Source organism: Furipterus horrens, unplaced genomic scaffold (assembly GCF_987537825.1).
Source record: "Furipterus horrens unplaced genomic scaffold, mFurHor1.1.pri manual_scaffold_5, whole genome shotgun sequence".
NCBI classification, from domain to species: domain Eukaryota; kingdom Metazoa; phylum Chordata; class Mammalia; order Chiroptera; family Furipteridae; genus Furipterus; species Furipterus horrens.
The window spans coordinates 192122507-192148644 of record NW_028327175.1 but is presented as its reverse complement, the minus strand read 5'-3'; the positions used below and the strand labels follow the sequence as shown (position 1 = coordinate 192148644).

Below are 26138 nucleotides of genomic sequence, written 5' to 3'. Positions count from 1 at the left end.
GTCTAAGGCCTATAATAAAATAACCAACCTAAGGTGAGGAGAATGGAAATCCTTGCCTTGTTCCTCATGTTAAGAGGAAAAGCAGTCAGTCTTTCGCCATTAAATATGCTGTTGGCCATAGATTTTGTACATGCTCTTTATTAAGTTGAGGTGATTTCCCTCTATTCCAAATTGTTGGTAGTTTTTTTTTAAATTATGAATGCGTGCATACTTTGTATATTGACTTTTTATGACTTCTAGTTTTTTCCTGAGATTTCCTACCATTTCATTTTCTTCAGGAGAACTTGTACTTTATTGTTGAAGATTTTCAAATGGCTGATTTAATATTCTTGTTTGATAAGCCCAACATCTGACTCCTCTTCATTGGCATAAGTTGGTTGCCACACATGAGTTGTGATTTGCTTGGTTCTTCGTATGTGGGCTGATTGTTTATTGTATCCTGGACATTTTGTTTATAATGTTAGGAGACTCTGGATTCTCTGTAAATCTTTTATTTTAGCAGAAGTTCACTCTTTAGTTTTAGTACACAAACCTTGGCATGCTTTTGTGGGTTGTGGCTCCAATAGCACCTGATATTCAGAGTATTTTGCTGTCTTATTTTGGTTTGTATGGTCTATTTGGATCCTTGGGGGCTTCCACGGGTACCAGCCAGTATTACTTGAAAGTATCAAATCCTAGGGGACAAAAAACTTCTAGAACTGGTCTCCCTGTTGTGAATGGGTCCCTTTTGCTGGTCATCTGTCTTCACCAAATACATTTTTAAAAAATTGTTATTAAAGTAGAAAGTATAGAAAAGTTCATAAATCATAAGTATAGCACTCAAATGATTTTTTAAAAACTGACCATATCCGTGTAACTAGGATGCAGAATAAGAACTCCTATATTAGTGGTGCTCTAGAAGCCCCCTTTACACCACTTCCAGGAAATACTACACCTCAAATGGGTAACTTACTAACCTAACATATGAATTAGTTTTGTCTTTTTAAGTTTAAATAAACTGAATCTGACAGTATTTATGTTTCTAGGTGCCCCTCCCCACCTTGATGGTCATTACACTTGTAAAATTCACATGTGTTGTTAAATATAATTGTAGTGGTTCACTCATTTTCCTTCCTATGTGTGCCACTGTTAGAACATACCATTATTAACTTTTTAAAATCCTAACTGCTGATGGGTACCTGGCAGCCTGAGCACCAGGTTTTGCCTTTTAGTAATAATGCTGCTATGAGCATTCTCGTGTGTGTTTTCAGTAAATCGATGTATGCCAACTGATACACTGGTATATACCTAGGAGCGCAATTCATCAGTTATAAGCTATGCATGCGCCCAGCATTAATAGATACTGCCAAACAGTTATCCTAAGGAGTTGTACCAATTTGCACTCCTTACAACATTCAATAAGAGTTTCAATTGCTATATTTCCTTGACAATTCTTAATACCGTCTACTTTTTCCATTTAAGCCATTTGGTAGATGTGTAGGGTTATTTTGCATTTCTTTAATGACTAATGTGGCTGAAAACTTTTACATATGCTTATGGGTATTTGGGTAGCTGTTAAGTGTCTGGTCAAATTGTTCTTTTTAGCCCTTGAACACTTTTTCCACTGGGCAAACTGTCTTTTTTAATTGATTTGTACAAAGTTTTTTATATATTCTGAATATGAGTCATTTGCCAAATTTATGCACTGAATATATATACTCCCATTCTGTACCGTATTTTTTTTCATTATCTTAATCTGCATCTTTTTGATGAAGAAATGTTATTAATCTTATATAGTCCAATTCATTACTTTCTTCCTATAAAGTTAATGATTTTTATGTCCTAGTTAAGAAACAGTTGTCTACTCCAAGGTTATGAAAAATGTTTTAATAAATAATACATTTTTTTTCAAATTTGGATGTATAATATTTTCTAAATTGCATCTATGTTTTAAACCCTCAAGCATAATGATTACTTTTATGCAGTAAAAATAAAAGTTTAAAACCTTTTAGATAAGCACTTTTCTAAATTTTATTAAAGAATAAAAATGATGATGATTATCTAAAATACAATTTTACTCGAATCCTTTGGTTGATGTAGGATATAACTGCATTAGGCTTAATGGACTACTAAATTATACAGATTTTTGACATCTTATTTGCTTACTGTGGGTCATCAATTAAACTCATCGTTCCAGTATGGACTTCATCATCCATAAAATATTTTTACCAGAATCTAAGACTATCAAAATCCAAATATATCTATGACTATTCTTTGAGAAATCCTAGAAATAGGTCAATGTCTAATATGGTTGATTGACTTCAAGCACCATTACAGAAACTAATGAATTGCTGCTGTATACCACAAAACAAAATATGTTTCACTGCAGTGACTTAGAAAATGGTAAGGATAATTTGACAAAGACAATAAAAGTGCATAATAATCATGTCATGTTGTATATATCAAAAGTTGAAGTGATGTAAGGTGTTTTATTGAACAAATTTAGTTTGGTTGATTTTTTCAGAGGTAGCAATGTTAATTTTCATATCTTAATCTTAAGAGATCATTATCAAGATATGACATATCACATTAGCCCCACCCTCCTTTTAGGTATTATAGTAATGATGACAGATTTGAAGATTATAAAAAATAATACAGATAATAAAGGTACATTTATATTATAATAAAAATCTTTACCCATAGCTAATTCCAAATATAGACTGTCTCTCATAACTAGCAAGCAAAATACAAAACGCTCAAGTTCTAAGGCATCCATAGAGTAAAGTACTCCACGATCTCTATGTTTAATTACTTCTATAGCAGGGGTCCCCAACCCCCGGGCAACGGACTGGTAATGGTCCATGGCATGTTAGGAACTGGGCCACACAGCAGGAAGTGAGAGGATTAAAGTCAAGGCAGGAGGCTGGGCCGCAACAAGGCAATGGAACAGCTGGCCGCTACTGCTGCCGCTCCAGTCATCCCGTACGGCCCGCAGGGGCCTGCCTTGGCCACCATGACCCAGGGCTTCCAGAGGAACCACCAGCACTTCTCCTTATGGTCCTAGAAGCTGACAGCTACCAAGACCTTCAATCATAAAGTCAGCAGATGTGGAGAAGTTAGCTGATGAATTGCATATGCCCTCCCTCCCGGAAATGATGTTTGGAGACGTTTTAAGAATCCAGCATGGCTCTGGCTTTGGGATTGAGTTCAAGGCTACGGAAGCTTTAAGATGTATCAATAACTATCAAGGAAGGCTCACAGTAGGGAAAAGCAGGGCAGAGGGTGAGCATTCCAAGGAGGTTATTAAACGTACCGTTGGACCTGTACAACAGATTATAAGGGAACGTTACTTGGAGAATCACTCAAGTTAAAGGTTGTACCTACCACAGATCATATAGATAGAGAGAAATTGAAAGCCACAGATTAAGTTCTTTGAAGAAGTTCTCCTGTTTGAGGATGAACTTCATGATTGTGGAGTTTCAAGTTTAAGTGTGAAAATCAGAATAGATGGAGTGCTTATCAGCATGAATGACACGAGACAATACCACAAGGCCGACAAGACCTACATATTATGAGAATATACATCACAAGAGAGAATGTCCCAGTGAAGTAGCACAGTATTTACTGATCAAGGAGGCAGTTTGTGAGAAGCTAATATTTCCAGGAAGAATGGGTCATATCCCCCCAGACCCACAAGAAGCTGCACCTGTGGTGGACCAGAATGTGACGTACCCTGTGCTCACTGTGGAATCGGATGGAGACCTTGGCTATGTGGACGGGGGTATTTCTAGTATGAGAATTAACTGCCTTGTCTATGTGCAGATTTTCAGTAGCCTTGAAGGAACAAAATAAAATGAAAGGTTGTTGCGAGCAAAATAATAATAAAGTCAAGGCGGAATATCCTGAGATTGCCCACAAAGCACTGAGAAGCCTGCTTCCGTTTCCAACATCCTGTCTTTGTGAAGCAGGGCTTTCTGCGGTGACAGTGCCCAAAATGACGTTGTGGGGTAGACTGCACATAAGCAACACACTTCGGATGTCACTGTCTCCCATCACCCCCAGATGGGACCATGTAGTGGCAAAAAAAAACAAGCTCAGGGCTCCCACTGATTCTGCATTACAGTGAGTTGTATAATTATTTCATTATATGCCACAATGTCATAATAATAGAAATAAAGTGCACAATAAATGAAATGCACTTGAATCATCCCAAAACCATCAACTCCCAACCCCCCAGTAGCCCTTCTATCAATTTGTACTTTTTATTATGTTCACCTCTGTTTTACTTTAAATGCTATATTTTTATAATATCCAACAAATGATATATGAAATAGGATATAAACAACCTGATACAAGTCAAACTAAAATTTTTCTTCCAATGAATTATATATATTTTACACACCCAAAAATACGGCCTATAATTAAGAATCGTCCATTAGAAATTATATTTTCCAATGTTCTTCTCCTTTATGTTACTTATATTAATCTGTTTATTTAACAACTCAATCTCATGGGCAATTAAGCCATACTCACAGTGGTATACAAATGTCCAATCCAATCAGTTCCACTTCATTAAGCTCCTCTTTCACTGTTTCATTGTATCATGAAGTACATGGTAAAAAAGTCCATTGAAAGCTACTGTGCTATTTGTAGAGGATGTATATTTTGAAACTCTATACTTCTATGTCATCTATATATTTGATATTTTAAAACAACTGTAAATGATTATATTTGTTATTTTCTTTTTTTCTTGGTAGTTTTCATTAAGTCAAAAAGGTTACAATAAAAAGTCTTCATTCTGTCCCTGTAAATGCTGCTTAAGTATTTAATCAAAATTTATAGTTAAACTTCCTTAAAAATAGAATTAGCCTTGGATTTCCTAATTTTGACATGCAGTCCTCTTTAACAATAATTGCTAATTAAATACCTTAAGTCCTTAGACAAGGTAAGCATTGCCCTGAGAAGCTTACATGTACCAATTTGTTGACTATTTACAACTCCCTGCTGGGGGTACCATAATTTTCCTTCACTCACCGGTGAGAAGATGGAGGCCCAGAGAAGTTTAAGAACATGACTGAGATTTAAACTCAAACAGGCTTCAAGCAACTTTGCTATTCTAACTCACTCTATTCAACGTTGATCATAACCAAAAATAATTTACTGATAAAAAATGAAATTATAAAACGTTACAACCAGCACTGTGAAGAGTCTTGAGGAAAAGAAAAAATTCTTGATGAGGCTTTGACTCATCATTTCTATAGAAATAAAACTACCACTACATGAGAAGATATGTCTTATAGGCATATAGATTCTATAATATGAAAATTTGTCTATTTGCTTATTAAATTTATTCTACTTCCTACTCACCCATGGTTTTATTGCAGGTTTGGAAAGGCCATAGAGCGCACCTGAAAGTAGCACCTACAAAGCATAGTCTGTGGACTGACACCTGCGTTTGCATTCTTGTTCCCCCATTACTAGCTGTGTCGTCTTAGGTAGTTGCAAGACCCACATACGCTTGATTGATAAAATGGGGATAATAATTTCATCTACTCACAAGTGCTAAAGAAAAAATGAACAGGCTTTTTTAGAAGGCACTTAGCATAGAATCCAGCATAATAAAAAGTAAGGAATGTTACTCCTTTTGCCACTTATGCACCCAGGATCAACGTCCCAAGACCTCACAGGATCAGCAGCTCTTGTTCTTTGTCCCAGAGGCACAGAAAGGACCACCGATTGCGTATGAAACACCTGTTTCCTTCCATCCCAGTTGGAGGCACAACGGACCCCAGATTTTGCACCTTTAACCTCTGCTTGTGTAACCAAACGTTTGCCTGTCAGATTTACCCCTTTCTGCCTCATACTCCTGGTGCACAAATTTGAGCTTGAATCCCTTGCCATCGTCAACCTCAGCCCACGTTGCTATCTCCCTGTTTTCAGGCGCCAAGCCAAAAAACGAACAGGAAAAAGCAGGCAAAACAATCACTTTTGTGCTGAGTAGGCACAATGAAATACATTTGTGTATGTTTCTAAACATAGAAAATACTCTTCTCTTTTAAAATCTAAGTTCTTAAAGGACTGACACAATTTTGATGATGATGATGAAACGACCTGACCATACAAAATTTAATGTCTTTTTTTTAATTCGAAATTAATCACTCTCGATTTGTCATTATAGCCTACTTTACAGCAATTCAGAGACTAGGGTAAGGCACCCTGCGAGCGCAATGGAGTTCCTTTCTTGGATTTCACTGGGGTCTGTACCAGCCTGGCTACTGGGGCAGGGCGCGCACATCCAGGCCACTCCACCGTCAGATACTCCGTGGGCTCCACATCCTAGCGACAGGCAGCGGGGACACTAGCGTGGTAGTGATGCTTGTGGCGGAAGCTACAGGATTCTGGATTGAATGAAGCCTCTATAGCTTTACTGAAATCATATGCTTTAAACAGTTTTTTTGGAGTTGTCACCAAACATAACTCGTGTGAATCAGTGCTATGCGATTTTAACAACATTAAAATAAACATTTCAACTTAACTTCTATTAGATAAACATACGTGTTAGTGTGTTGTGTTAATAGTACAGGTACTAATGCATAATGAGTAAACGTACATCAAACAATTAAACATTAAAAATAATCCCTGGTAAATTAAATCAGACAAAAGCTTGAAGCTTTTTGTTTTTCTATTTTGTCTACTGAGATGTTAAACTATTGAAAAATTCATTATTTCAAATTAAAAATTCATATTATATTTTTGAAAGTGAACACTGAGAAAAACTAAAATATGGCACCTCAACATGTGGGCACTCTCGCTGAATCTAATCCTTTTAGGAACTTGGGTTTTCCCAACAGCAAAATAACATCAAACTTCCAACAATGAAGATTCTTCTATTTTGTGACAGTAATATATTTATGTGTTTTTATGGACCTTTGGTTATAATAAAAACTCCAGTTACTGTCCATTCATCATAATTTAAGTCGCTGAAAATACGAATGCATGCTTTTAGTAATAGCTGTGAATTCACATCGCGTATTTGGGCTACTAGTTATATAATCAACTTGTGTCCAAAAGTATCTACAGAAGTACAGAGCATTCACGATCCCTGTTGTTTGTGCAGCAAGGAGCTTTCGAAATCAAAATTCTAACACAGAACTTCATAGTTCAGACCTGCTTTTCAAAGTCCCTCTTGGTACTGCTTCTACTGGTCTTGAGGATTTTTGAACAGCATGTTCAGATTTCCAAATTATACATTTTGCTTTTCTCTATACCTCATTGTGGAAAGGTAGTTACAAGTAATGGAAGTTAATTGACACATATAACATTGCTAAATATATCAGAGTTAAAAGACTTACAGAGCCCTCTTTGAAAAATACCACTAGATAGTGTCACTTTCAATGCAAATTGAATCCTTAAACAGTTTTAAAAAGCTATGGGGGAAAAAATTAAAAACCATTTGTGACATACAGGTAGATTGTAATTGGAAAGAGAGTTGCTATTAAACCAAGAGCATACATTGATTCCTATAAAACAATAAAATAAAATTATCCTATGCAAATATTTGTAATCAATATGTGCTCTACTCAGTGAAACAAGATCAACTACAGTAAATAAAAATATCTTTAAAAATGATTATATGACTGTGTGAAGGAGGGACAGGTTTGGCCGGGAGCCACTGAAGTCTGGCGAGCAATGAAATGACAGCAGGCAAAGTGGTGATACTTAATGAAAGTACGAGTAACTTTGCTACTTTGTAAAAACACGTCATTTTACACCAGTGCTATGCAATCTTCCAGCTTGCGATAAATATAAACAAATAAGAATGGAATAGAAGAAAAGATACTAGAATTGAAGTAAAAGGTCCTAGATTTAAGTGCAAGCTGGATGAGCTTCAGGTCCTAACACCCCTGAACTAAATGTCCTCACCTGTAAAACAGGGGTAAAATTTTCCGAAGTATCTACCACATAGAATTGCTATCAGGATGAATGTAAGTACCGCTTGTGAAAGCAAGTTCTAAACTTAAAGCACTATATGAGTAAAAGATGATTCTAGGACGAACAGGATGAATGTTTGGTCATCACATAATTATCTTTTAAAATTTCATATTCTTTGAAATCATAAACAGAAAGAAAATTTAAATAGATCAGAGAAATCTAGAGTTCTACCTCAAATCCTATCTTCATAGGTAGCAACAAAAAGAACAAATAACAATGCTGTTTTATTTAAGAAATGAATTGAAAAATTATGGTTGATTACCTAAAATATAATTAAAGGTTAAAAATAACAAATTCTTTAAATTGTAAAATATACGTGCCTCCACTACTAGAAAGTACTCAATAAACTTAAGGAAATAGGCTAATATGAAAAATAAAGGATTAATAAACAAACTCTTGAAAACCACAGATGAATCTCAATATTTGGACCTTGAAGAAAATGTCATTGGGAAATGTCATCATCACATTAATACATTTAGCAGTGGAGGAAGACAATGTCCCTCACACTTTATCTGCATCACTGAACTGTAAAAAATGCTGACAGCTAGAGACTGTATCTCTATGACACCATCTCAGTGACAGCTAAAGAAAACTAAGTACAATCATTGTTTCATGTTTACTACTCTACAGGCGTGGAAAGAAAATATAAGATGAATTGATATAAAGCATTTGGATAAACATCTTTAATTCTGGCACTTTAGTGGGGGGAGGTGGGTGCATTTGTTTAGTCTTTGACCACCAGCAATTTATCTTCAGGTCTTACGTAGAATACTGTCACGGACACATCTATTTTAAAAAGAGTGCGCAATAACCCTGCATCATTACAAAGAAATTCATGAAAAGGGCCTTTTGCAATAGCAATAATATTGGCATAATAACTGCAAGTCCAGAAAAAAAAGGCTGGAAATGCCCCAACCATATCCCAAGAGTTTTATTTTTCATAAATTAAATTTTCCCAAAATGAACTTCAAAAGTCAATATTTATTTCTGAACTGTGTTACTTAAACATTCATTTTCAATGGACTATCATATTCTCTTGTACCTTGAAAATGAAAAGTAGATAAGAACACTTCGCAATGAACTTTTTTTTGATTGACTACATTGAGCAGGAAGGGAAATATTTTCAGTGTAGCACTAAACTAAGCCTGCAGTTCTCATTAGCAGTTTTGGCAGCTGTGCCTTTAGTTCTATGAGTACCATGCTGAAAATGTGCATTCCTAGAATCAAATATGCAAAGCCAAATCTGTATAACTGCTACTTGAACTTTTGCCTCTCAGTTACAGGGTCTGTGTGCCAAGTATTTCTGAAAAGCACAGTACCATACACTTACAAACTGACAACCCAAATCATCAGTAATACATTTCAATTTATTTCGGAGTGGTCTATATCAGGTAATAGATCTTGGACATGAGCACATCAGTATAATATGATAAGCTCATATAAAATATCCTTTTCTTCTTTTTCTCCATCCCCTTTTTGATGAAACCATTATGCATGTATATTGCTTGCTAGCCTCGTAAAATCATGATACTTAAAATTTTTATTTAGAAAAATTAAATTATATAGTAACTCAGTCTGTAGAAATTAAGATAAAAACAATTTAGAAATAGTAAGCCTAATATAAAAGAAGTGGACTTTTGGTGAATTAGACTCACTGGTATTTTGCCTGTGGGTTTCTGTATATATATACCGAAAGACACATGACTAATACTTAATTATTCACTGCTCTAACATAAAAAATGCTTGAAATATAAAGGTGAGAATAAATGTATTTAATCTATGTAAAGGTATATCATTAAAATATTCTCTTTCTCTCCCTTTGACATGTATTATATATATGCATATATACTCCTATATGTTTATGCTAAGTATAAGTACAGAGCATTCGTATTATTAATAGGTACATGTGTGTATATTCCTCGAGAGGTAAACCTAATCCATCATTAAGACCTAGCACACTATCTGTAAGCAGGTAAAGCAAGTTACTACCATCACAGTTGCAACCCATGGAAATAGAAAAGGAGTGTTGGTTTCCCTCTCCATTTGTCCTATTCACAAACACAAACAAACAATTATCAGTATTATTTACTAATAGCACTTATTATAACTCATATATGTTTTCTAGTTAGAAGAGCAAAAGAAAAAAATCCATGACTTAAAGACAATGTTATCTTCAGAATTGTGTTGAGATATTTAAAATCAGTGTTTGATATATTAATGAAATTCTTAGCCCATTCATGTAGCTTCACAATAAATATACTGACATTTTGATTTCAAATTCTAATTATAAGTCCTTAGTGCTTCATTTTATGATAATTCTAACCCTTCAACTTGAGAGCAAATTGTAACATTTCCAGTGAAGAATAAATCAATTCATCAAATGCTGATTCACAAATATAAAAATCTAAATAGTCGCACTGCTATTTTCATGTCTAAGATGATTCAAATGAACCAAATCTTATTGTGACAGCTGCATTAAATAAAAAATAATAATAAGTAGCCTTACATACTCAATAAAGTGAATATGGGTGTAATATATAAGTGCTCAAGGAAATGAAGAAAAATCCTTATTTTTGCATAAAAATTGAGCTCTTAACTATTTCCTAACAATTTTCTTAACTTATTAGCCAAATAATTATTTACATAAATCTAAAAATGAATAAAGTACTAAATGAAAGGCAGTACAGCAGCTTTTAATAGCTACTTTTACTAGATAAAATGTTATATGGCAGACCTCACAGAGGTCTATACTTAGACAAAGTAGAAACATATTTCCTTTATGGTCTTATTTTCCCATTTGGAAATGGGTAATATTACCTAGATTATATCAATGTCTCATATTTGACCCCTTTTAAAGTTTAAAAAAAAAAAAAGAAAAAGACAGGAAACATATTTTCTAACACCCAGAGTAACCATAGCTGATGTTAATTAAAGTATCAGAATAGTCATTATTTTGGAGAGGACTATGACTGGGAGAGGGCAGAGTGGCCCTGCTGTGGTGCTTTATTTCTTTAAATAAAGACATATAAATGGTGATTACAGAGGAATCTTCATTCTGTGAAAATGAGTCAAGGTATATACTTCTGACTTATTTAATTTCCTGTATACAGATTCGACCTCAATAGGAAGCTTACCTAATAAAGAACTAATAAAGAAAATATATATACTTTTTAAATCAGAGGAACAAGTGCTAACCTTCCATGACTAGAGAAACTTGAAACAGGAAGAAGATTCAAGAAGGATGACATGTACATAGGGGTGCATATGTTCTTCTGAATTGGTGATTCAGGATTCTGACTGGTATGAGGTGGTATCTCATTGTGGTTTTAATTTGCATCTCTCTGATGGCTAGTGATGTTGAGCATCTTCTCGTATGTCTACGGGCCATATGTATGTCCTCCTTGGAGAAGTGTCTGTTCAAGTGCTTTTGTCCATTTGTAAATTGGATTGTCTTCCTGGTGTTGAGTCGTATGAGTTCTTTATGTATTTTGGAGATCAAATCCTTGTCCAATATATCATTGGCAAATATGTTTCCCATACAGTCGGTTCCCTTTTCATTTTGTGGATGTTTTCTTTAGCTGTGCAGAAGCTTATTATTTAATGTAGTCCCATTTGTTTATTTTTCCTTTATTTCCCTTGCCCAGGAGATATAGCAGCAAAAATATTGCTGTGTGGGATATCTAAAATTTTCCTGCCTATGTCTTCCTCTAGGACGTTTATGGCATCACGGCGTATGTTCAAGTCTTTTATCCATTTTGAGTTTATTCTAGTACGTGGTGTAAGTTGGTGGTCTAGTTCCTTCCTTCCTTCCTTCCTTCCTTCCTTCCTTCCTTCCTTCCTTCCTTCCTTCCTTTTTGCATGTACTAGTTCATACCTGGCTGGTTTGGCTCAGTGGATTGAGCGTCGGCCTGCGAGCTAAGTGTCGCTGGTTCGATCTTCCAGTCAGGGCACATCAGAGAAGGAAAACTCTGACTCCAAAAAAAACCTCCGCTGCCTTGTGGCATACCTCTTCAGGGGAAAGGCTAAGGGAGTAAACCCCGACAGAAAATCCGGAGCCGGAGTCCCTAAGGCGGTTTGACGTTGTAGTCACCACCGGCAACTCCTGCGGCGCACCTGAAGCCAAGCTGTATTGACTCCGTCTTTCCCTTGGATCCTTCAGCTGCGAAGAGAGGGGGGCTCTGCTGCATGGGCAACAGCAGACCCTCCATATCACCCTGCCCAGGCTCTGTAGCTTCAGCTCCACTGGAGAGGACACTCCAGCATCATCGCAAGATGTCGATTCAACACGGGAGGAGACAGATACCGTGTCACTCCCGAGTCGGACTGCACAACCATTCTCGGCGGTGCAGATAGACTCTTAAGAAGCTACACCATCGTCTCTCGAGATGGACGGCTGCCGACGACGACTAGTTCATAGCAGCACTATTTATAATAGCCAAGTGCTGAAAACAGCCTGAGTGCCCATCTGTAGATGAGTGGATCAAAAAACTGTGGTACATTTACACAATGGAGTACTATGCGGCAGAAAGAAAGAAGGAACTCCTACTTTCACTACAGCATGGATGGAACTGGAGAGTATTGTGCTTAGTGAAATAAGCCAGTTGGTGAAAGACAAATACCATATGATCTCACCTATAAGAGGAATCTAATGAACAAAATAAACTAATAAACAAAATAGAACCAGAGGCATGGAAACATGGAACGAACTGACAGCAGGCAGAGGAGAGGGAGGAGGGGGATATTGGTGGAAAGAAGAAGGGACTAGACAACGAAGATGTATGAATGACCCATGGATATGGGCAACAGTATGGGAATTGATTGTGGGATGGGCAGAGAAAGGCAAAGGGGAAAAACTGGGACAACTAAAATAGAACAACAGGTAAAAAATAAAATCAATGAGGATTAAAAAAACAAAAAAAAAGTCTAAAGATAGAAAAAAAAAAGGATGACATTAACTTCAAGAACTCTGCTTTGATTTGGCGCCATAAGTCACATGGTTGATTCTCTGAGGACTTAGAGAATTTCATGGAAATAGGATTACTGAAGAACTATTTTCTGGTAAGAAAATGCAAATTAAAACCAATCAGATTCACACTACCTAAGAGTTTTTATTTAAATCAAATTTTCATATTCACTACGAAAATTTATCAAAGTAAAGATGAAATTTCTCCAGAGTAAAAACAAAAAGTCCATAAAATCCCTGAAATTTATCTTAAAATGTATATAATGACATATCTATTATATAATATGTAATTCTTAAGAGTAAATATTAGGTAGTATTTTATTTAACATATAATTCAAATATAATATGTACATCTCTCTTTATAAAATACTGTGTATGCACACATAGTATTTTCTTTGTCATGTATATATACTTCATATGTGATATTGCATACATCTTTCTCTATATAACAATATATGTACATACATGTATCTAGAATCTTGAGGCATTTATTGTTTTATTGGGCATGTTTCTTCCTCTTCCAGGAGGAATTATAAATCACTGAGCATATGAAAGTATAGATTTATTCTGTCTGAACCAATAAAAGCAAATATGAATGGTGTTAGAGCTGATATAAATAGATCAAAAGCAAACATATCTAGAATCATACTGATCAATTACATGTTCTAGAGCTTATTTCCTAGTAAGGTATGAAAATTCATTTATCCTGGGTAATTAAAGTAGATTATTTATATATATAACCACATGACACCTGGGGAAAAGGTAAGATAATTAAATAAGATAATTAAATCCTCACTATAAACATTATAATAAGTATGAGCAAAATATTTATATTATAGGACAAAATTACCCATTTAACAGTAATCTCATAATGATTACAAGGAAGTGCCAACACCAATTTTGTTCCAATGTAAATTTTATATATAATTGTTAAAACTCTATCATTAAAATAAAAATGTGTTGGAAATGTTTATGATATGATATTGATTGAAAAAAATAAACCTGTTACTAATCTGCTCAAGTCAAAGTCACTCAATTTTCTGGGAAACTATGATTCAAATGAAATTCAGATCAGTTATGTGTCCCCCAAGCCACCTCTTTGCTCAATAAAATTTATGGACTGGTACATATTCAAATATTTATAATAGTCTAAAATGGCAAATGAGCTGTTTCTTAATGGCTCTCAAACTACATTACAAAAAATCATACTGTGATTCAGAAGCTAAATAAATTTCAAGAATATTGATTTTCTTTTAGATTCCCAATAATTTAGTCATTTTTGGTGTTTCATTGTTAATAGATCAGCTCACATTTGAAATAAATCATTAATTCCATGATAGAAAAGGAATTCTTTTTCTTCAAGACTATCAAAATGTAGCTGTAAACAATACAGAACATTCTGAAAAAGCTCTTTAGATACTAATCATTTCATTCATTTTCTTTTAAAAAACTGTGAGTTGCTCATTGATATAAAGGAGAAAGAATCACATTTTCTACTGCAATGAGAATTAGTGATCACAAATACTCCTCTTACAACCCACTCCTTCCCTCAAGTGTCCTGGGGATATTCTTCCCATTCTATTGATTTGGGCTTGATCGCGTTACCTGCTTTGGTCAATGAAAGGTGTGGAGACATGATCTACGCCACTTCCTGACAGATGGCTTGCCATCTCTGTTACTACTGCCCCCTGCCCTAAGGACAGCAGCTCTTCTGAGATAGGGGGTTGCTCTTGCATTCAGGGTTTTAAGATGAAAAGAATGTGGAACAGACTCACAGTCAGCCTGCTGCCTGCAGTAGGGCACAGCTAACTGCCCCAGCCATCACATAGTGCCAAGTGGCTTTCGTTAGCTACAGCTGGGGACAAGAAAAGCTGATTACAAAAAAAAAAAAAAAAAAATGGTACCTAGAAGTTGGGTGCTGCTGCACTAAACTAGAATAGATAGCATGGGCTTCAAGGCTACGGGTAAATAAGAGGTCAATATTATTGAAGACTGGAGAAAGGCAGCCCCTGTAATTCCATGTCAGATCTGGTGGTCAATCTATAAACTTTTAATGTATGATCAACTGTTTAATGTATAATCAACATGTGGCTGTGGACAACCAGTTCTCAAAGGACAACAGTACTAATGTGAACTAGTTATCATTGCTAAAAACTAGAGGCTGATGTAATAAAGAAGTGAACTATACAGGAAACTAATGAACGACACAAACAAATGAGCAAAATAGAACCAGAGGCAAGTAAACAGCGAACAGACTGACAGTGACCAGGGGGGAGGGGGGAGGGGGGAGTGGAGAAAAGGGGAGAGAAGGGAAGGGTTTAGTCAAGGAACTAGTATGAATGACCCATGGACACGGACAATGGGGTGAGGACTGACTGAAGGAGAAGGGGTGGGCGGGGTGGGGGAAGAACAATGGAGGGGAAAGTGGGACAACTGTAATAGAAAAATAAATAATTTTTTTAAGTGAACTAAAAAAATGTCATTTACAGGAAGAGATGAAAGAGAAAATAGAATGGTTGGAAATGCAGTGACTTGGCATGCCTTCTGTAAAGTCTGTGGGTAACTAAGTTGGTCCCAGCAAATGCATTCAATTTGGACAAAATATCATAAGAAGATAGATTAAAAAAATATGACAACAAAGAAGCCTGATAAGCCCATAATACTTGTAATTAGATGGAGAGAGAGGAGGGAGGAAGGGAGGCGGGAAGGGTGGAGGGAGGAAGGAAACAAGAGCTCTCAGACACTGGCATTTCCTGTAAGGAATGGTGAGTAGGCACGTGTGGCTGACTATAACCGAATAAACAGACAATAGCAACAAAGAAAACAACTATATTTTCAAGGTCTTTGTGCTGTCAGAAATGTCCCCATCCTGGGTGAAGAGACTAAGACTGCTGAAGAAATCAGAAGACCATATTCAAAATTCTTCAACAATAAGCAGGTATGAAGTACTGACACATGCTACAACATGGATGAATGTTGAAAATAAGGCAAAGTGAGAGACACCAGTCGAAAGGACCATGCAAGGTATGATTTCATTTATGTATAGGAAATGTCCAGAATAGGTAAGTTAATCCATAAAGACAAAAAATAGGTGAGTGCCCAGTGCTTGGTGGGAGAAAATGAGGAGTGACTGCTCATGAATATGGGATTTCCTTCGTGGATTACAAAAATGTTCTAAAATTGTGCTGAATGCAAAACAATGAACTGTACATATCAAATGGGTGAATTATATAGTATATGGATTATATTTAAAGAAAGCAGGTATAAAAAAGGATTATCTTTAGACTCCCAACTCTCTAGGCAGGAAACAGACTGAGAAAATGTCTCGATGTCAGGAGACAATGGTCCATGAATATTTTCGTGTTTCTGCATAATCGTGGCTTTCTGAAAAAACAATTATATTGGCAACCTTGGTTAAAGGATGATGAAAGAGCAAACAAATCCTGGAATTTAAAGATGAAAACCTTCAAGAAGATTAACGGACATATCATCTAGAGATAAAGTTGTTTACATTCCAGAACAAAGGTCCCTCTTCCCATATCTGGAGGGGAGGGGCACTAGTGCCAGCTGCCCTATAGAAGATCCAAGATTCCTAATTTCTCTGGTGGTACAAACCCCATTTCATGTGCAGAATCCATCTGGTTCTCACTGTGTCACCCTGTGATCATGTGAGGCATAGTTGCCATGTGAGCAAACAGTCTTGTCTCTGAATGAGAGTTCCCAAGATTCTGTTAATATGCATATGTGTGCATATATACATCTATATGTATTATATACATGTGTATAGATGTCTATCTCTGCAAGTATAGTAACATCAAAGCCTGCTTGGTTTCAGATGCAACACTCAGATTCCAAAGAACCGGGAGATTCTGCAATGCCCTCTTCAGAGCTGACCACACATGCAGATGGTAACAGAAGGATTTTTCAGAGGGCAGCGGTGCCAAACCACTATGCATAACAGCCGAGGAGGTTACTCTCAGAAACCTAATCAAAGATCTCCTCCTCACAAGGAAGGGGATGGTAAGACATTTCAGCAACAGGAGTCCAGAAATGCTTCACTCTGGGATTGCTCTACACTTTCTAGTCTTTCCTTTCCTGTGGAAGTGTTTGTTCCAGTTGTCCTGGCCTATTTCACTGCTAAAATTTAGGTGTGGAAGAAGAGGAGGCTCGATAATTGACATTTTTCATTTCAAAGTTATTAAACAATCAGATGAGACTTTTGAGTTTATTCCTGCAGGCGGGAGCTAGGCAGTGAGTGTATTTTATGCACAAAAGGAAGGTGAGATCATATGTGTGAAAAAACAGACTCTGGTAAATTTTATCATTATTCACAATTATTCCTCTTCTCCCTTCCCCACTTCATGGGAGTATAATTTCTTTTTATGTTTACTTATTGTATAAGCAATGAATTTACAATACAAATAATGAAAAGCACAAGCAGAAAGATATTATCTACCAAAGGAAACAATAATTAGGCAACTAAAGGTTAATACATTCAAAGAAAGCAAAGTGCTAAAGCAAAGCACTTAAGACTCATGAGAAAAACAAGGTGATGCTGAAGATACAAAGCTGTTTAACATGATGAACAAAGGTACAATTCATATACCAGAGTAGGCCCACTAATCTTGTTAGGACATGCATTCGTGTAAAATTAGTCTCTGCATCTGTCTGAAAAAAGCACTCGGACCTTTCTAATTATTTTTGTCTACGGCAGTAAATGATTGCAGTCATTTGACAATCAGACTCTTCACAACTCAGATTTATTCTTAAGGCTAATAGGAGTCAATACTTTCCATTTAACTAGAACCACAATAAATTCATTTATTTTGCTACAGTATATTCTATACTATGAATTTTCCAGTAGTAAACTGCTATCTGAGAGCTTTTTCGCAGAGAGCCAACACAAAGCTTTGTCAGCTATAATTTAGTTTCACACGGAAAATGATAAACAGCAGCAAAGCCCCTTCGGCCTGTTGCCAAATGGAGTTGTCTGATAAGACTATTACTGAACATGAACTCCTGACCTTTCTACTGGAAGGTTAACGGCCTCATCTCTCATCAATACCCACTCTGACATTTTTGATTCAAAAGACTTTGAAAAAAATTGTGCTACATAAACAAATTTAATTCAAAACAATGTCATGGGAGATTAAAATCAAAATTAATGGCAGTTGTTAATATTTGTCAAAACATTGCCAAAAAGCCACAGGTAGTATAATCTAGACCCAGGAGATATCCGAAACACTAATAAACTAATAAAGAAGACCAGGACACTTCATTTGTTTTTGGAAACCATTTTAAATGGCCTTTATACAACGAGAATTTAAGGCCAGCTGTGTGAGTTCTGGAGCTCTTACACAATTACTGTCAAGGGGCCAGATATTGAAATATAGTCCCTATGACAATTCAATGTGCTTTCTTTATTAAGCAAATGAGAATCCAATGACAAAGCAAGGATATAATGATAAAAGACCGTGAATAAATATGATAATCCCAATACTGATATACGTAGTCCTTTTCAAAGATAAGGACTTTTTGCCCAAGATTATTGCTCAAAGAGTAACTGATTTTTAAATAGATCATTTAAATATTCCTCCAGCTTCATATAACTAATAACTTTTGCACGCAGTTATTTGATATTATTGGCAGAATTTAGCTTGTGCTTTATAAATCACAAGCATGCTAATACTATTTAAAGATATTTTAATATATTATGTTATAACCATGGCCTAATTTTATCCTAAATGTTTAATTTTCCTGGTATTGACCATCACAACTCATAGAGATATGTACTTTTCTTTACATTTGTTATTTTGCTTGTCTTTTCTCACAATAACTACTGTTCAGTTTACTAAGAGCTGGAATGGAGCCATGATTTCTTTAAGAGTTGGTATTAATGGTCTAATCATCTGAAAATGCTCCTCATGGAAAGTGCTACAAATGTAAGGAAATCACTTGTAGTTGTTTCAAGTTTCCCTGAATTCTACATCTAGGATGTCTGTAAAAATATAATAGGGGCAAGGAGATGTCATTAACATACAAAAAGGAAAAAGGTTTCTAACACTTGAAAAACACTAGCAGGGATGGAAAATGGCTGTGATCAACAGTGAAAAGAGAGAGAAACACATTAGAAAATGTGTTGAAAAACACTCCAGATGTCAACAACATTAAACCTCCAGACAGTCAAATAATAATAAATGCAACAATGCACACAGAGTTTGCTTCTCAACTTAATCCTAGTTAGGGTAAAATTCTGACACTATTCTCAGCTTCATTGCAAATAAACATGAACATTCTTTAATGCAATGCATTCTGCTTTATAGGTTTTACTACACACACAATTACTCAGATCTCAGTTCCAGCTTAGTAAACAAAACGACTTCAAAGTAGATGGCCCAATAACAATATAGACTTTCTAAAATTCAACATTAAGTGGAAAAAGATGAATATGTATTATATGCTCTACCTAAATCACTTTTTAAAATCTGATGTTTTAAAATAGTATAATTTGTAAATCTTCAGATTAGGAGTATTTGAACACTTTCCATTAAAACAATGTACTTAATAGGTGTTATCGATCAGTAATACTGAATTATTCTCTTTAAAATTGAGTCAGACTTACTGTGCTATATATTATTTTGGAATATTATCTAAAAAATTACATTACAATCACTGGAAAAATTACTGACATATGCTTATTAAGCAATTTCATTCAATTATAATATTCTTCTAAGTGTTTCAAAGAAGCTGTGTCTGAGATAAATAAACAAGGAGAAGAGAGATGAAGAATTTTATTCTCACACCCTGCTAGCTATGAGTAGAAAATTTGTAAAAAACAGAGTTAAGCAAAAACTCTATCTTGCTTTATGCTAGTAATGACCATGGAATTTCTCGGGGCTATTGGAAATATACTAGAAATAAAAAATCAATGAAGAAACAACTGATTTAAAAGAGTAATAAAAAAATCCCAACAAAGAAAAGCTCAGGACCAAAGCCTTCACAAGTGAATTCTACCACACATTTAAAGAAAAGTTAATACTTATCTTTCTTAAACTATTTCAAAAAATTAATGAGGAAGGAATACTTCTAAACTCATTCTTCAAAGTCAGTATTACCCTAATAACAAAACCAGACTAAGACATTACAAAAAAATAAATGAAAGGCCAATATCCTTGATGAACATGATTGCAAAAATTCTCAACAAAACATTGGCGAACCAGATTTAACAATACATGAATAAGATTACATACCATGACTAAGTGGGATTTATCTAGGGATGCAAGGATGGTTCAACCTCCATAAATCAATCAACATGATATATTGCAATAACAAAATAAATGATAAGATGATATCATCATTTTAAGAGATGCAGAAAAAACATTAGACAAAATTCAACATCCTCTTAGGATAAAAAAAAAATTCTCTTAACAAAATAGACATAGAAAAAACATACTTCAACATAATAAAGGCTATATATGACAAATCCTCAACCAATGTCATACTCAATGGTAAAAGCCAAAACCTGAAAGATTTCCCTCTAAGATCCAGAAGACAAGGATGCCCACTCTCACCACTTCTATTCAACATAGTACTGAAGTCATAGTCACAGCAATCATACCAGAAAAAGAAATAAAATGTGTCCAAGTTGAAAAGGAAAAAAGTAACACTCACCATTTTCAGATGACAAGATACAAATAATTAAAGAAAGATATACCCTGCTAATGGATTGGAAGGATTAATATTGTTAATGTCCTTACTACCAAAAACAATATACAGAATCAATGCATTACTTTAAAAATATCAATATCATTCTTCTTAGTACTCAAACAACTAATTCTAAAATGTATATAGAACCACAACAGACCCTGAATAACCAATGAAACTTTGAGAAAGATCAAATGCAAACTATCATGCTCTCTAATTTCAAACTATACTACACAGTGACAATTATCAAAGCAATATGGTACTGGCATAAAAACAGATATATAGATCAATGAAACAGGATAAAGAGCCCAGAAATAACACATCATTTATATGTTCAACTAATCTCAACAAAGAATGTAAGCATATACAAAGGAATAAATACAGATTCTTCAGTAAGTGTTGGAAAAACTGGACATATAAAAAATTAAAGTGGACTCCTTTTGACATTACAAAAAATTAACAAAAAATGGATGAGATACCCAAATTTAAGATAATAAACCAGAAAACACCAAAAGAAAACATATGCAGTGAAGTCTTTGATATCAGCCTTAGCAATATCATTTTGTATATGTCTCCTCAGGCAAAGGCAACAACAACAAAAACATAAACAAACTGAACATCAAACTGAAGTGCTCTGCACAGCAAAGGAAACCACCAAAAACCTAATGAATAATAGAAGATATTCACCAATGATGCACCCAATAAGGGGCTAAAATCCAAAATTTACAGCGTTCATAAATTCAACACACACACACACACACACACACACACAAATCCAATTATAAATGGCTAGAGGACCTGAATGAATACTTCTCCAAAGAAGACATGCAGATGGCAAACAGACATATAAAAAGATACTCAATATCACTAATCATCAGGGAAATCCAAATCAAAACCACCACCATGAGATATCACCTCACACATGTCAGAATTGCTAGCATCAAAAAACAAACAAACAAAAATCAACAAGCCCTGGCATATATACAGTTTCAAAAACTAAAAAAAAAAAAAAAAAAAGAGGCAATTGTTCATTTGCAGGGGCTAAATAAACCAGAGTACAATCACACTATAAAATACCATGTATCTGTAAAAATAAAAAAAGGACTGCAAAGCAAAGATATTGAGATTATATCGCTAAATGAAAAAATTTAATATGTATCAAGAAGATACCATATTTCTTCTAAGATGTGAATTTTTTCATATCTTAATCTATCTACAGTAAGATGCACTTTATAATCTATGTCATATCACAGTTTAATTGCCAACATGTTTCTTGGTGATACATAAAAATGCTGTGCATTACATTGTTTAATACTGCAGGTATGAGAAAATATGGAAATAGATTATTTTTGTGTTAGAAAAGGAGGCAAATGATATTGTATAATTGTATTTGTTGATATTTGAATTAAAAAACCTGGAAGGACACACAGGAAACAACAGTGCTCTATAGCACCAAGGGGCGAGGGATGGACATGGTTATAGAAAATGTAAAAATTCTCAATTTTTTATAGATTTTTATATTGTTCTAATTTTTGAACTATATAATGTATTATTTAGGTAAAACATTAAATCTAATTAAAATAAAAACATACACAGCAAAATAAATTTTAAAATATTATTCTAAAGAATCTACATTTGCTTTTTACTCACCACATTGTGTTCTTGCTAGGATAAAAATCTGTGTTTATTCAGACTTTGAAAATTTGCTTTATATTGGGGGTCTAAATTCTGTCAAAGAAAATTTAGGGTAGGATCCAATCCCTGTAGACACGACCACTGTGTCTTTATAGTCAATATTAATTGAAAATATTGCTACCAAAGTGATGCTGGGATTTAAAATCTTTAATAAAACAAAAAACTAGAACATAACTTTAGTAACTAGATAGTCAATCTTCAATGAATGTGCTTTATTTTGTTTAATGCTTCTGTATTCAGATTATTAAATTCACTTTCAATATTAATTTTTTGACACGAAAAGGAAATGAAGCAATTAGAATGTGTTCTCTTTCTTGTGAACTTCAATATTAAGAAAGGACTTATAATATCCTTTTTCCTCTAGCTGAAATAATGCATATCACCAAGATTTAATAGCCTGCACAAAGTGTGCTGGCCACTTACTATGTATGACAATAACCTCTGCCAGACGTGGTTCTATGTACCCACACTCATAAAAAGTTATTCCACTGTTATCGTTAGCTGCCAGCTTTCAGCATCAAAGTCACCTTCACTGGAAATTCAACAAACATTTATCTTAAGAAATATAAAAAGTAATTCTAAACAAAATAATGAGACATATTAAGTAGGGTAACAACCAGATAAAGGATGACAGTATGAAAGCTGCCACCAAAGATTTCACTCATCAGGTAGCAAGACCATAAAGGCTTGATAAAGGTTAAACAAAATCGAAATCACAGACAGTGTGATGGTTACTTATTATGCATTGTTCTCTTTGCAAGCACTTTCGGGAGAATGTATTCGGTTTTCACCATCCTAATTAAACTTACTGATATTAAAATACCTTCCAGTTGTTCACTAATGAGCAGGTAATTTGCTAATTAAAAGATGTAAAAAATGATTGTCTAAACAAAATAAGGAAAAAATATGTTCCTGCATTCATCTAAAATTACCCCTTAATAGAAAATTTGAGTTAGTACATGGTTACAAATCGACTGTCAATAGAGGCATCAAAGTGAAAGGAATCTTACAATTCTTGATCTTTTAATTGGTTGTTGCCATGCACGGGATCTCTGAGTAATTCATCTGATACGTACTTTTATTTAATATATATTTCTTAAATGGAAAACAAATTTAATCAAGCAAATACTAACTTTGAATTAATCTGTGAAACCAAAGGAGATGTTTTATCTGGAAAAAATTATTCCAATACATCTCAAAGAATAATTAAAACACAGTAGTCCGTTTTACCACACATTTTTTTTTAAGGGATAGTCTGAAACAGCATTAACTCTAATTTATAAAATGTTAAGATTACTAAACTATATGATCCAAGATATTACAATCACCTAGTCAAATGAGTTTCCAGCCACCATAAGATTCTATACTCAATCCTTTAAAACTCATGAACTTTGAAAGGTGTAAAATGAAATGCAACATAGTTTGTTGTTGTTTTTTTACCCAATATTGGGTAGTTACTAAACGATGTGTATTAAGCAAATAAGACATTCCTGACAAAAACATTTTGCACGGCCTAGCTGACAGACAGGTAAACCTTTTACCAAAACTGAATTTCAGCTGCCAGTAATTGAAATATGGGGTTCACCAACTAGTGTGCTATTAATTGGTTACGAATGTGATGTCCTCAATTCTTGGGCAGCCTCCAGGAATGTGTCAGGGCCCCTTTGCAGGCGGCTGCAGTCACAGTCAGACTTGACTCACCTCTGTGCACCTTACCGTGACATGAAACAGGATAGGTAGCATAATACGGCAATTATATCATTATTTCTAAATACAGTAATGGAAATTAACACAGGACTCTAAGTACTTTGGCAGTTTCACTTGTTTCAACTGATTGGTAAAATCACCTACAGTAGTGAATAGAGATTATAATTTAGCTCCTTACACACTCCATTCAGACGCCTGAAATATTCATAATAGTCTCAATAGCATCATCATGAACACAATTGTCCTAAAATAATAGTGCATTGTAATTAGATTTTGCATTTCAAAGCATTTTCTATACAGAAAACAATTTTATGCAACTTGTGTCAATACCTTAAGATAAAAGAATAGCCAAAGGTTATATGTAAATTAGTAATTATCTAAAGGAAGCAAAACTGATTTACTGTTTAATTCATGTTAGTGCATCTGTTAGGCAAATAACTATGCTGAAGGTAATAAATTGTCCACATCTATTTGAGAATTTTTTATATTCAGTGATATAATACAAAACCAGCTTCTAGGAATAGTGAATTTTTCTCATTTTGATTAGGAAACTATGGGCCTTATATAGAATTGTTTAAACAGTTATGCATGGTTTTTGAAAGTCAAAGATAATGTTAAAATGAGAAACCCTACTAGAGTCCATAATGTCAGTACTTCAGGATGTCTTGAGAGACATAAGGAGTTAATATTTTTAGTGAAGCACCTTAAAGGAAATACACTAAGTAGAATCTTGCTAACCTGTATTTTATTAAAATTAATATTCCACAGTAATAACTTGGCATTTTTAAGAAAAATATAATTTTATACCAATGGAAAAATGTGATAGGGAACAATAATTAAAAATAAAGATAGTCAAAAGGAAACATTCCAATATAACTGATGACTTCTGGATTTGTAATTATAATCTTATATAGTCATATTTTAGTTGAAAATACTATGTGTAGATTTTAAATTTCGATGCTGCTGTACTTCAAATTATTAGCAGTTGGAGCAATTGTGTTTCAAAATCATTATAAGTCAATTTCCTAAGCTAGGAATTAGGGCCAAGGTAAGTAATTACATATTGCTCTAAATGCACTATGTAGAAGACCAATCACTGAGTGCTGTAAGTCTGTAGCATACTTTAACACAATGCTATGGTACAAATTTATAATTGCATGATATAATGACTATACAATTATGTAGTCTTTCTGTACCAACATCAAAACTAGTTATTTACATGTAATGACTTTTTACATTTAAATGAAGGAAAAAGTAGCAGAAGCCAAATTTTATTATTATTTGCCATTTAGTCATCAGAGTTCAAAGATTTACAACACAGTCTAAAGCAGTTTGCTAATGTTTTAATTTAGCTCTCCAAGATTATAATTTGGCTTGCTGTGCCTTGAATTTGTTACTGAAGTCCAACCAATCCTGTCATTATTTTTAAAACATACATACTCTAGTCACTTCTTGCCCTATCCACTGCCACCTACTCATCGGAGCCGTCATTATCTTGAGAAGCACTACCCCGGAGTTGGTTTTAAAAGTTATTCTCAGAATTACATAGCTAGAATGGTGTTCTGGAATTTTCACAAAAATCTCTTTGAAAGCATTTCTTAGTGCATGACTCCATTGTAGAAATAAAGAGTAAAGAGAAAAAATATACAACAAATGGTCAAAATGTGATACATCATGAAAAATATAGTGTATACATTTGATTTCTCATTAATAGATACAAAATTCTTTTAAGATAGTAACAATTTATAATTACAATAATTTATTAGAATTTAAAAGTTAAAATGCTAAAAACTGCCGAACAGGGAGTACAGTATGCTACAATTAAAGTAAGTAATGTGGAAAAAGAATGTATGTTCACATTTACTTGTGTATGTATAAAATAACTTCAAAAGAATACACACACACACATATACAAATACCCTGATAACATTGATCAGCTCTGGGGAGGAGAGAGGTTAGTGACTAGGGAGTGGGGTGCAAGTTTTCAATTCTGAAATACAGATATGTAACCTATTAAAAAATAGATATTTAAACAAAATGCAAACAAGAAGAAGGAACAAAAATGCTTGATTTGATAGCAGTCTGCCCATGATTATTT

The 26138-nt window shown here is 34.4% G+C and overlaps 1 protein-coding gene and 1 pseudogene across 1 annotated transcript in view; one reads left to right on the top strand and one right to left on the bottom strand.

Moving 5' to 3' along the window:
- The window catches only part of ATRNL1 (attractin like 1), a 480268-nt gene that overhangs the window by 242362 nt on the left and 211768 nt on the right, over positions 1 to 26138 (bottom strand). The window lies entirely within an intron of this gene.
- LOC150010675 (TIP41-like protein pseudogene) lies at positions 2950 to 3831 on the top strand (annotated as a pseudogene).